The sequence below is a fragment of the Chrysochloris asiatica genome, unplaced genomic scaffold (assembly GCF_000296735.1).
Source record: "Chrysochloris asiatica unplaced genomic scaffold, ChrAsi1.0 scaffold00112, whole genome shotgun sequence".
Taxonomy (NCBI): Eukaryota; Metazoa; Chordata; class Mammalia; order Afrosoricida; family Chrysochloridae; genus Chrysochloris; species Chrysochloris asiatica.
In genome coordinates this window covers 6,838,433-6,851,589 of record NW_006408630.1, presented here as the reverse complement: position 1 = coordinate 6,851,589, position 13,157 = coordinate 6,838,433, and the positions used below count along the sequence as shown (strand labels likewise).

The 13,157-nt window shown below is 37.3% G+C and overlaps 1 pseudogene; it reads right to left on the bottom strand.

Annotated features, from left to right (window-relative positions):
• Nucleotides 1-9,163, bottom strand: part of LOC102839588 — a 13,788-nt pseudogene extending 4,625 nt beyond the window's left edge.
• Between the last annotated feature and the right edge of the window lie 3,994 nt (nt 9,164-13,157).

The window sequence follows — 13,157 nt, the reverse complement described above, 5'->3', positions numbered from 1 at the left end:
CAGCTAACATCACTCTTAATTGAGAGAAACTAAAACCTTTCCCTTGCAAACAGATAGCAGACAAGGATGCCCTTAATCACAACTTCTATTAAATATTGTTTTGGAAGTCTTAGCCAGAGGTATAAGACAAGATAGGGAAATAAAAGAAATCCAAATTGGCAAAGAGGAAGTAAAGCTTGCATATGATATGATCTTATACATAGAATATTCCAAAGACTCAGGAAAAAAACTACTGGAGCTCTTTGTAAGATTCAGCAAAGTGGCAGGGTACAAGACCAACATACAAAAATCAGTTGGATTCCTCTATAATAATAATGACAACACTTAAAAGGAAATTAGGAAACAACACCATTTACAATAGCCACCCAAAGGATGAAATATTTAGGAATAAATGTAACCAGAGAAACAAAGGACCTATACAAAATAAACTACTATAAGAAAACAAAAGAGACTTATAAAAATGGCTCCTGGATAGGAAGACTTAGCATTGTGAAAATGTCAATACTACCCAAAGCAATCTACACATATAATGCAATCACAATCCAGAGTCCAACGACATTCTTTAGAGAGATGGATAAAACAATTACCTACTTTATATGGAAAGGAAAAAGAAAAAGAAAAAGGATAAACAAAGCACTGCTTAAGAAGAACAAAGTTGGAGGCCTCTCACTCCCTGATTTCAAAATTTACTACACCCCTAGAGTGGTCAAAGCAGGTTGGTACTGGTATGCTGAAAGATGCATAGATCAATGGAACAGAATTGAAAATCCAGAAATTACCCCATCCACATACAACCAACTGATCTTTGACAAGGAGCCAAAGTACATTGAGTGGGGAAGACATAGTCTCTTCAACAGATGGTGCTGGCAGAACTAGAAATTGGTATGCAAAAGATTGAACAAGACTTTTACCTCAGGCCATATACAAACACCAACTCGGCATGTATTAATGACCTAAATGTGAATCACAGAATTAAAAAGATTATCAATGAAAAACTAGGGACAAATTTGAGGGCTCTGATCCAGGGCACTCACAGACTATGAAGCATTGCAAAAATTACACAAACAACAGAAGACAAAATAGATGATTGTGGGACATTCTAAAAATTAGAAACTTATGTGCATCAAAGGATTTCACCTAAAAAATAAAAAGGGAGCCCACAGAATGAGAAAAAAATATTTTGCAATGATATATCAGACAAGGAGCTAATTTCTAAAATCTATAGGAAAGTGCAACACCTCTACAAGAAAAAGACAAGTAATTCAATCAAAAAATGGGCACAGGACATGAACAGACGCTTCACTGAAGACATTCAGGTAGACAACAAACATATGAAGAAATGTTCATGATCACTAGTGATTAGAGAGATGCAAATCATCACACACCAGCAATAATAGCAAAGTTCAAAACTTCAGAGGATAATAAATGCTGGTGAGGATGTGGAGAGACTGGGACCTTACTACACTGCTGGTGGGAATGCAAAATGGTCCAGCCTTTCGGGAAAACAGTATGGTGCTTCCTCAGAAAGTTGGAACTAGAAATACCATATGATCCATCAATTCCTTTACTTGGCATATATCCACAAGCAATACAAGCCATAGCACAAGTAGATATATGCATGCCAATGCTTATAGCAGCACTATTCACGGTAGCAAAAAGATGGAGACAGCCTAAGTGCCCATCAATGGAAGAATAGATAAACAAACATTAGTACATACACACAATGGAATATTTTGCTACCCTAAAGATTAACAAGGAACCTTCAAGCTACCACATAACATGGATGAACCTTGAGGACATTATGCTGAGTGAAATTAGTCAGTCACAAAAGGACAAATATTGCATACAACCATTATTGTAAAAGCTTCAGAAAAGATACCCAGAAAAAGAGGAATTTTTTTCTTTGTTGGTTACTGGTGAGGGTGTGGTGGGTGGTTTGGGGGAGGTGGAGGCAGGCGATGGTGTAGCACAGGTTAGGGGGTAGACACATCAAATTCTGGTGTTGGTGAGGGCAATACACAAGAAGGGGGAGGGGGTGTAAGAACAAGGTAGATAGGGGAACACTGAGACAGATTTGCATGGGTTAAATGGGACAAAGGTACCATTTAGTGATGCTTGTTCAAACTTGAAACAACAAGGCTCTATGATATAAGGATTGAGGCATAGTCTGAAGAGAGGAATTATTACTAAAATGCTTGACTGTCTTATGAATATTCATTTCCCTTGCCTACTTTTGTAAAATAGATACTTGAGTGGGATCAAAGGAATGTCTGGAAACATGAATACAGAAAGCTTGTAAGTCTATCTTCAGCCTATAACTAATTGGAATATCTAAATGGGGTTCTAGAACTCACCCAGTGAGATAGGCCTCTTGCTTGGACCAGCCTGGAACAGCAAGAGTGACAGAAGATACATCTTCAACAAAATATCATCAGGAAAAACCCAAACCAAAAATGATAGCATGGCTGGCTATTAAAAGAATAAGTAAGTTGTTTGTCAGAATGCCATCAAGGCAAGCAATCAAGTTCCCTCTCGACAAACCCCCCCTCTGAGACTGAAACTCAAAAAGAGCACAGAAGCAGGCATGTAAGCTTCTGAAGACCACATTGGTCTACTGGTGAGTGGAAGAGGGGGAAAGGCAGCAGTAAAGAAATGGGCTGAGTTCAACCACATTCCATAGACTCTCAGTGACCTGGAGATGAGGGAGAGAAGAAAAAGGGCTGGTTGGTACACAGTATGGTGAGATCTAGGGACACCAGAGTCCATGAACAAGGACATAGCCAGAGAGGACTAGAGCTGATAGTGAAGCATACAGCTGATCTGAAGTGAGGGGAGATGCATGAGAACACCCAAACTTGCAGATAGTGCCCATTTGACCTAGCCTCAGTGGCTTGATAATCAGAACTCGACTAGAGGAAGATTTAAATAAAAATTTGATAAAGGAAACAAGGGTAAATTGCTACAATTTGATAAACTTGACCTATACTCATGGAGGTATTAGCTTTAATACCAAGAGAGGGAAGGATTCTTAACATCAAGTATCTATGCTATCACCTCTGTACACAGGGTATGCAGGAACAGGCAACTAAGATATTGGCTACCTAAAGTGAGGGGCAATAAAAGGCACAAATTGAATGGCTTACAAGCTTTCAAGAGGGAGTTTAGTTTAAGAGTATGTGGGGGAAGAAAGCTTCCCCACTGAATAGTTTTCATGTTGTCTAGATGGGTCTGGTAAAAAGAGATGGGGATAAGGTTCTTATTATTCAATAGTGAGTAATTGTTATCATGACTAATTGCAACTGTCACAATTGTTCAAGAAATTTTGTAACAAAAATAGGAGTGTAGTTAATCTTACAGTCCAGAAACAGAGGACCCTAGGACCATCAAGGGAGAAGAGCATAAGTGGAATGCTAGACCTTATCCAGAGAAATAGTGACAGCAGAGATGGAAGCAGAGATGGGACATGGAGAGAGGGAGCAGCTGAGGACTCTAGATTCATGAGAAGAGACTTGTCCTGTTGATTCTATCATTTTTCTGTTTTCCATCTCATTTATTTCTGCTCTGATCTTTATTATTTATTTTCTTTGGGTGACTGTTGGTTCCCTTTGTTGGTCAGTTTCTAATTGTTGCAAACGCTGTGTTAATGTGTTAATTTTTGTTCTTTCTTCTTTTTGGATGTGCACATTTATTGCAATACATTGTCCTCTCTGCACCGCCTTCACTGTGTCTCAAAGATTTTGGCATGTTGTGTTTTTGTTCTCGTTTGTTTCTAGGAACTTTGTGAATTTACATTGGATTTCTTCTTTCATCCAGTCATTTTCAACAGGGTGTTATTCAGTTTCCATGCATTTGACTTTATTTCCTTGGTCTTATTGCTTATTTCCAGTTTTATAGCATTGTGGTCTGAAAAAGATGCTTAGTAGTATTTTGATATTTGTAAATTTATGGAGGCTTGCTTTGTGATCTAACACATTGTCAATTCTGGAGTATGTTCCATGTGCACTAGAGAAGAATGTGTATCATGCTGTTGTTGGGTTGAATGTTCTGTACACATTATGAGGTCAAGTTGGTTAATTGTGCTGTTTAGTGCCTCTTTAACTTTGTCAAATTTCTTTCTGGTTGTTCTGTTTCTTTCAAATGTGGTGTATTAAAATCTGTCATTACAGTTGTAGATTTCTTTCTTTCTTTCTTCAATTCTAGTAGGATTTGCATCATATATCTTGGTGCTCTTTCATTGGGAGCCTAGATATTTATTATCGTTATGTTAGCTTGCTCAATTGACCCTTTGATCATGAGATAATGTATTTCTTTATCTTTTATGCTGGTTTTTTTTTCTTAAAGTTTACTTAATCAGAGATTAGTATTGTCACTCCTGCTTGTTTATTATTGCATTTAGCTTGGTATATATTTTTTCATCCTTTAACTTTTAGTCTGTTTTTGTCTTTGTAGTGTAAGGTGTGTCTCTTGCAGACAGCATATTGAAGGGTCATGCTTTCTTTTCCATTCTGCCACTCTCTGTCTCTTCATTGGTGCATTTAATCCATTGACATTCAATGTAATTATCAATAGGTATGAATTAATTGTTTCTATTAGGTTAATTTTTTGGTAGTGCTGTTCACGCCTTTGTTCTGTATGCCTTCTTGTGCTGACTTTGTGTTTTTTGTGCTATTTCTTGTTGATTTCTTCTTAGTTTTCATATTTCCTTATTCTGCTTGGGTGTTCATTTACATGGGAAGTTGTGAAGTATTAACTTTATTTGCAGTTACCCTATAGTCTATTAACTTTTCCCTCTGTATAAGACAGTCTATTGTATCCTTTAATCTACCTGACCTCCTCACCACCTGGATTTCAGTTACTATATATTTCCTCTTCTTTGAATTGTTATTATTTTGATCTTTGGTAGACCTCCCAGTTCCTTTGACTTCGTTATTGTAATTTTGTTCTGTTCTGGACTCTGCCATCTGCCACATCTGTCAATCTCTGATTGTTGTCTGTTCTTGTTGGTTTTCAGTCCAAAGAACTCCCTTTAGGAAGTTTTGAAGTGCTGGATTGGCTTTGAAAAAATGTCTTAGCTTCTGTTTATCCTGGAATGTTTTGATTGCAACATCATATTTGATTGACAGTTTTGCTTGATAGATGATTCTTCGTTGGAACTATTTTTCTTTTAGGTTTTTATATATGTCTTCCCATTGCCTTCTTGCCTGCATGGTTTCTGCTGAGAAGTCAGAGCTTAATCTGATTTCCTTGCCTTTGTAGGTAACACGTCACTTTTCCCTGGCTGCTTTTAGGATTCTCTCCTTTTCTTTGATTTTGGAGAGCTTGATTATTATACGTCTTGGTGATTTTCTTTTGGGGTCTATCCTTCCTGGGGTTCTTTCATCTCCTTTTATGTTTATCTTCTATTTCTTCAAGATGTTAGGGAAATTTTCTTCCAGAAGCTCTTCAACTATCTCCTCTGTGGACTTCTCTGATTCTTCCTGTTCCGGAATGCAAATAATTCTTAAATGATTCCTCTTCATATTATCCAGCATGAATCTTAGACTCTCTTCAGATTTTTTTATCCTTTTTTCCACTTGCTTTTCTATCTTAGCAGTATTGAGAGATTTGTCTTCCATCTTGCTGGTTCTGGCTTCCATCTCTTCAATTCTGTACCTTTCACTTTTCAGTGTATTGTCCATTTCTGATATTTTATTATTAATCATCTGGACTTCTTACAGGTTTTGAATTGTTTCCAATGCTGTATCAATCTTGTTTGATTGTTCCTGTAGAACTTTCCTGACTTCTTTATTATCCTCCACCCCTATTCGAAGCATTTGAATTTGTTTTCTTATCATTCTTCTGAATTCCTTCTCAGGGAAATCCAAAGCCTGCTTTTCCTCTTTTAGAAAGCCTTTGTCTGCCTCCAGCTCATTATTCTGTTACTCTTTTCTGTTTTTGGACATGTTTTGATATATTTTGTTGTGTTTTCTTTATCATTTTCTGTAGTTAGGTGGGGTTTTAATGCTTAAATGGATGTTTGTTGCTGTGTTGTTGAGCTTACTGAGTGTCTCCTAGTGGATATGATCAGGAGAAAGGCTTCCCTCTTTGCTTGTAATGCCTAGCAGCTTTAATTGGCTTTTGTCTCAATAGTAGAATATTATGGGATATGCTTGTAACTTGGCTATATGGCCATGATTGCTGTCTTTTCTTGAGCAACATAGGGAGAAAAAGCTCCCACCTCCAGGAAAATTGTGTGATCAAAAGGACCAAAACCAGAAGCAATATAAAAGCAGAGACAAAAACCACCACTCAAAAACAAAAGTAAAACTGTAGCCAATTGGCCAGTCACCTTTGTTGCACAGGTAGTGTGCATGCACCATAGAAACTTCCAGCAGTGGGTGGGGGTGTCCACTCACTCAGGCTCCTCCTCTAGTCATCACTGTAGAGGTGCACAGATAGATATTTTGAAGTTAATGGGAGAAAGATTGACTACTATATTTGTTTCTGAAGGTCAGTTAGGTCTCTGCATGTTTACAGCTTAATTCTCAAAATAGTTGCATCCTTCTGTGGGTATTTGGTGTTGGCTCTCTCCTTTTATGTTGGAGTTTTCCAGAGTGTTCATAAGGTTTGTCTGTCTGGCCAGACCTGCTTTTTATTTACTGGGTAGGCAGGAGTAAAATTTCCTGTCCGAGTTAACTTTAGGGCTGGGTCCCAGAGTCAGATGTCATAAGCGGCTGCCAAAGAATCAGCCTGTGGCACCAATGGGGTTCCTCCTCTATGTGCTGTGGGCAAACTGTGGACTCAATGGTGGACCTTTTTAGGGGGTCATGTTCACTCCCCTGAAGATGTGCAGGCTTGGCAGAGAAGGCACGACAGGGAAGAGGAGGAAGAAATGTGTATAATCCTCCTAAACCTCCCTTTTGCAAATGTCATGGTGCCAGTTTTAGTGCTGGTTCTCTGTGTTGGTCTGGCTGTGGCCCCACCCTCTGAACTCAGCTGGGGCAGGGTGGCAACAGAGGGAGTCCCATGTCCTAATCCACTTCTAAATCACAATATTTTCTTTTATACAGTGATTTTTCCACCGGTGGGTACAGGAAACTGACACCCTGCACCTTATGAGTGGTCCAGAGCTCAGGGGCTGTTCCATGAAAGCAGCTTCTCTGGGTTTTCAGCCCCTCCCCCACGAAGCCTATCCTACGTGACTCTGCTTCTGCCGCCTACAAAATCGGAAGTGGGAGCAGTTAATTTTTTAGTAATGAATTAAGAATACTGTAATTTCTTAGTAGAAGTCTCTCTTTACATGATAGAGACCTACGTTTGATTTTGTGTTTGTCAGCAGATGCTTGAATGTTGAACAACCTTCAGTCGAATTTCCAGACTAAAACAGACAAAGGAGAAAGCTCCCGTGATCTACTTCTGAAAATCTAATGAAATTTCTATGAATTACAACTTTGGGGTACATTCTATTCAGTTATGCATGGTGTCACCATGAATTATGGAGACTGGGCACAACTAGTAATAACCAAATATAGGGGTATTGTACAAGACAGATTATAGTCAGATTAGAATTAAGTTAATAGTTTGGTACTCAGGGTAAAAAGAAATAAGATTTCACAAGAAAATATTAGAAGTGGAAATAAAGAAGAATATTTAAGCCATTCAAATAAGAAAATAAAAAAGATAACTTAGGAGCTGTTTAGATACAGTGAGAGGTGACATAAATAAGAATCCAGCTAACTCCCTTTAAAGTAAATTATTTTCCTCACATTATCAACCACACATAGAGATAAAGCAGAAAGGTATAAAGTATGTAACTATATTTAGCTGGAGAAGTGGGGATGGGTTGGGAGTGATTTTACAATTTTTGAATAAAGAAAACATTGATTTTACAATTTAATGAAGAAAACACTGATCATAGGAGTCCTGGCGTGGCACTGTGGGTTATTGTGCTAGACTGCAAAGCCATTTGATCTGCAAGGTAGGTGGTTCAATCTCACCATCTGCTCCTCGGAAACCCTATCCAGGGTCACTATCAGTTGGAACTGACTTGATGGCACTTAACAACAACAACAACAATTTGATCATGAAGGGAATTTTTTATTTCTGTACTGACTTGTCAATAACAAAGTGTGCAATGGCAGTTATTCAGTCTAGAACTGACTCTGGCTTTGATTTTCCTGTTCAAAGTCTTACAGACTACACTTCATCTGATTGCATTTAGAAAAATTAATTGCTGTGTTTTACACCAATGATTCATTTTTTGTTTTTACTTACAGAGGTACAGTAGTGGTACCCAGTAAGAGAACAAATAGCATAAAATAGACTTCTTGTCTTGCTTTGTATATTCAGTCTAGAGTTTTCTTTCTTTCCTTTTTGAAAATCCTGTGAACTACAAGATTATTTCCCAATTAAATTTTGTTCACATAATTTCTCAAGGTTGCTCTTGATTGTTTTTACCTTCTTTGAAGCTCTATTTCTCAAAAAGCAGGCATTGAAAATCCTATGGAACATAGTTCTAATTCCCTGAAACACATGAAGTCATCATAAGTTGGAATTGGCTCAACAAAAACTGGTTTTATGTGTGCTACAGTACATCAATGAAATCTGTATTTGTTGGTGGGGTGATGATGGCAGTAGTGGTTAAACAAATCCCAAGTCTGAGAATATTTTATCCGATATTATCATTTCATCCTTATATTCCCAGAAGAAGCATTTAGACATCTCTGCCAATTAAGTTCATTTAAAAAGTGTTTCCTTTTACTTACTATAAATCCAAAAGTATTGAATTCATTTTAAACCTTTCAGACTTTGCACAATGGAATCCACAAGGTGAAGTTATCTTTCAAAACCACTTAGGTAGCAGCTGGAATGAAGGTGAAGACATCATCATATGGTATTGTTTAATATCACTAGGATTATGTGTGAGTGAGAGTCCTTTTTATTTTTCTTAGCCTTTTGAAATGTGGTCTACATTTCAATGAAACCTCCTTTACAAAAACATCGTTAAGACAAAATTAAAGGCTTCATACATTCTAATAATAGCTGGATGGTTCAGAATAACCTATTTGCAAGCTGAACAGTAACTCTGAATAGCTCATGGTACTGCTGGAGATCTTATTCTACAATCCCATTAAGTTTATGCATTAGAGCACACAGACAGTGTCAGCTGCCTGACATACCCCATTGTGCTCAAGGACTAGAAAGTGATAAGGCTAATGAGACTTTGTATTGATGTAGAATCATGTAAAGTAGAGCAGGCTATGTAAGCACTGCCTTCCAGGTGCTCCAGTGATTTTAAACTGTTAATAAGATGACAGGGATGCTTAAGGAATAAAGGTCCAATTTTGATGGAAATATCACCCCTAAATGGAATATGATTTATGTATTCAAAAGTTTAATGCTATCAATCATAAACATTATTTGGTAAGGTTCTTAAAACAGACTTGTAAATTCCCTTAAATAGTGCTCCCAATGTGGACAGCTAGAAGAAATTCTGACTCTAGGATAAAGACACTTTTTTTTTTTTACTGTAATGGTGAAGGACAACTGTATGCATGGTTTGGTCACAACATGTTGTTAGTACAAAGAAATGTACTTTTCGAAGTTTCTTGTCCATGACAGCTTATTCCCTAAATGGGATGTGAGAAGGTATGGATTAGAAGTAAAGAGATTTGTGGTCACAGGACCTCTGCTGAGAGTTTAACAATCATTATTTTATTTAGACCTTATATAAGCATGTTAATTTTGTACTTTAATCCAACTTACATGTAAATTAAAATTACATGTATGTTGTTATTAAGTGTCCTAGAGTTGGTTCCAACTAATAGCAACTATATCACAACAGAATGAAGCATTATGTGATCCTGTGCCATCCTCACAATTGTTGTTACGTTGAGCCCATTTCTGCTGCCTCTGTGAAAATCCATCTTGATGGGGTTCTTGCTTTTTTTGTTGACCCTCCACTTTACCACACATGATGTCCTTCTCTAAGTACTGGTTCATCCTGATAATATATTCAAAGTATGAGAAACGAAGTCTTACCATCTTGGCTTCATAGAAGCATTCTGGTTTTATTTCTTCCAAAATACATTTGTTTCTTTTTCTGGCAGTTCATGGTAATTTCAGTATTCTTCTCCAACACTATAACTCAAATTCATCATTTCTTCTACAGTCTTCCTGACTCATTGTCCAACATAAATGTATGCCACCCTTCTTTTTGATATTGCAAATCTCTAGGTCTCTGGATTGACTATATCTCTGTCAGTTTGTCATACTGTCATGGCTTTTGTGTTGCTATGATTCTGGAAGCTATACCATTGGTATTTTAAATAATAGTAGGATTATCCATGGTGGACAGGTTTCAGCTTCCAGACCAAGACAGAGTAGGAAGAAGGAGACATGGAATATTTTCAAATATTCAGATACTGAAAAGCTTATGAATAACAATAGAACACTGTCAGCACCTGAATATTGAATATTGAAACATGATGAAGAGTGCCAAAATATTGTCAGATATAGTGTCAGAAGACAAGCCCCTCAGGTTGTAAGGGACTCAAAATACGCCTGGAGAAGAGCTGGCTCCTCAAAGTAGAGCTGACAGTGATGATGAGAATGGAGCAAAGCCTTCAGAACGTTCATTTGCTGATGGAACACACCTCAAAAAGAAGAGGAATAGTTGTAAACATCAATTAATAATGGGAACATGCAATGAACAAATATGAATCTAGGAAAATTGGAAATTTTCAGAAAGGAAATGGAATGAATAAAGGTGGAGATCCTAGGCATTGGTGAGCTGCAGTGGACTGGTATTGGCCATTTTGAATCTAACAATCACATGGCTTAATATTCTGTAAATGACAAATTGAAAGGGAATGGCATCACATTAATCACCAAAAAGAACACACAAAGATATGTCTTAAAGTGCAATGCTTATATAATAGGATAATATTCACACACCTACAGGGGAGAGTCCTGTTGTGGTGGTGTGGGTTAATATGCAGGACTGCAATGTCATTTGTATTGCAGGGTACATGGTTTAAGCTCACCAATGGCTCCTCTGAAACCCTATACAGGTTTGATATGGGTTGAAACTGACTCAATGGCTCCAAACAACAATACAGGGAAAACTAGAGTCCTGATTTGGCACTGTGGGCTAATGTGATGGATTGCAAAATCAGTTTGAACCACAAGGTAGGGGGTTCAAGCTCACCAGCTCCTCCTTAGAAAACCTATACAGGGTCGCTGTGGGCCAGAATTGACTCAAAGGCACTTAACAACAACAACAGGGAAGACCAGCGGTATTACGCTACTATTTAAATTTACACACTAATCACTACAGCCAATGATGATGAAATTAAAGAATTCTACCATCTTCTTCAGTCTGAAATTGATCAAACATGAAATGAAGATGCGTTGATCATTACTGGTGATTGGAATGTAAAGATTGGAAACAAATAGCCAGGATCATTAGGTGGAAAATATGGCCTTGGTGATAGAAAAGATTCTGGAGACAACATGATAGAATTTTGTAACAGTGACTGCTTCACTGCACATACCTGTTTTAAACAACGTAAAAGGCAACAACACTCATGTACTCCGCCAGATGGATACACAGTAATCAAATTGACTACCCCTGTTGAAAGAGATGGTAGGAAAGCTCCATATCATGAGACAAATAAAGCCCAGGGGCAGACTGTGAAACTGACCATTAATTGCTCATATGAGAGTTGAAATAGAAGCTTAAGAAAATTGAGCAAGTCCACAGAAGACAAAATATGGCGTTGAACATATCCCGCATGAACTTAGAGATCACATGAAGAACAGAATTGATGCATTACACTATGAAGACTGAAAACCAGAAGAGTTGTGAGATGACATCAAGAACATATTTCAGTAAGAATGCTAAAGGTCACTAAGAAGACAATAAAGAAGGAAAAGATCAAAATGGGTGTCAGAAGACTCTGAAACTTGCTTTTCAAAGTGATGCTAAAAGGAATGGAAGAAATTAGGGGGTAAAAAAGCTGAACAGAAAGTTTCAAAGGTCAACTCAAGAATACAACATTAAATATTATTTTAAAATATGCAAAAACATGAAGTTGGAAAACACAAAGTGAAGAACACGCTCAGCATTTCTCAATCTGAGGGAACTGAAGAAAAAAATTTAAAAACTTGATATGCAATATTGAAAGATTCTATGGGCAAAATATTGAATGATGCTGAAAGCATCAAAATAAGATAGAAAGAATACATGGAGTCACTGTACCAAAAAGAAATGTTCAACCATATCAAGAGGTAGTATATGATCAAAAGTCAATGATACTGAAGGAAGAAGTCCAAAGTGCATTGAAGGCATTGACAAAAAACAAGGTGCCTGGAATTGATTGAATACAAATTAAAATCTTTCAACAAAATGATTCAGGACTGGAGACATTCACTCATCTATGCCAAGAGATTTGGAGAAAAACCACCTGGTGAACTGAACGTAAGAGATCCATATTTGTGCCCATTCCAAAGAAAGATGACCCAGTGGAATGTGGAAATCATCGGATAATATCATTACTATCACATGCAAGTAAAATTTTGCTAAAGATAATACAAAATTGCTGCAAACATACAATGACAGAGAACTTCCAGAGGTTCAAGCTGGATTCAGAAGTGGATTTGGAATGAGGGATATCATGGTTGATGTCAGGTTGATCTTTTCTGAAAGCAGAGAATACCAAAAAGATGTTTACCTGTGCTTTATTGACTATGCAAAGGCTTTCGATTGTGTGGCTCATGACAAGTATGGACAACAGTGAGGAGATGAGTATTCCAGAACTGTGTTCATGACAAACCTGTATGTAGATCAAGATGCAGATATTAGAACAGAACAAAGGAACACTGAATGATTTAAAACTAGAAAAGGTGTGCACCAGGGTTGTATTATTTTATCATATTTATTCAATCTTTATGCTGAGCACATAATTTGAGAACCTGTTTTATATGAAGAATAATGTGGTATCAGGAATTAAGAAGACTCATTAACAACCTGCAATATGCAGATGATAAAACCTTGCTTGCTGAAAGTGAAGAGGATTTAAAATACTTACTGATGAAGATCAATGACTACAGCCTTCGGTATGGGTTGTATCTCAATTTAAAGAAAACAAAAATCCTCACCACTTGTTCAATAAACA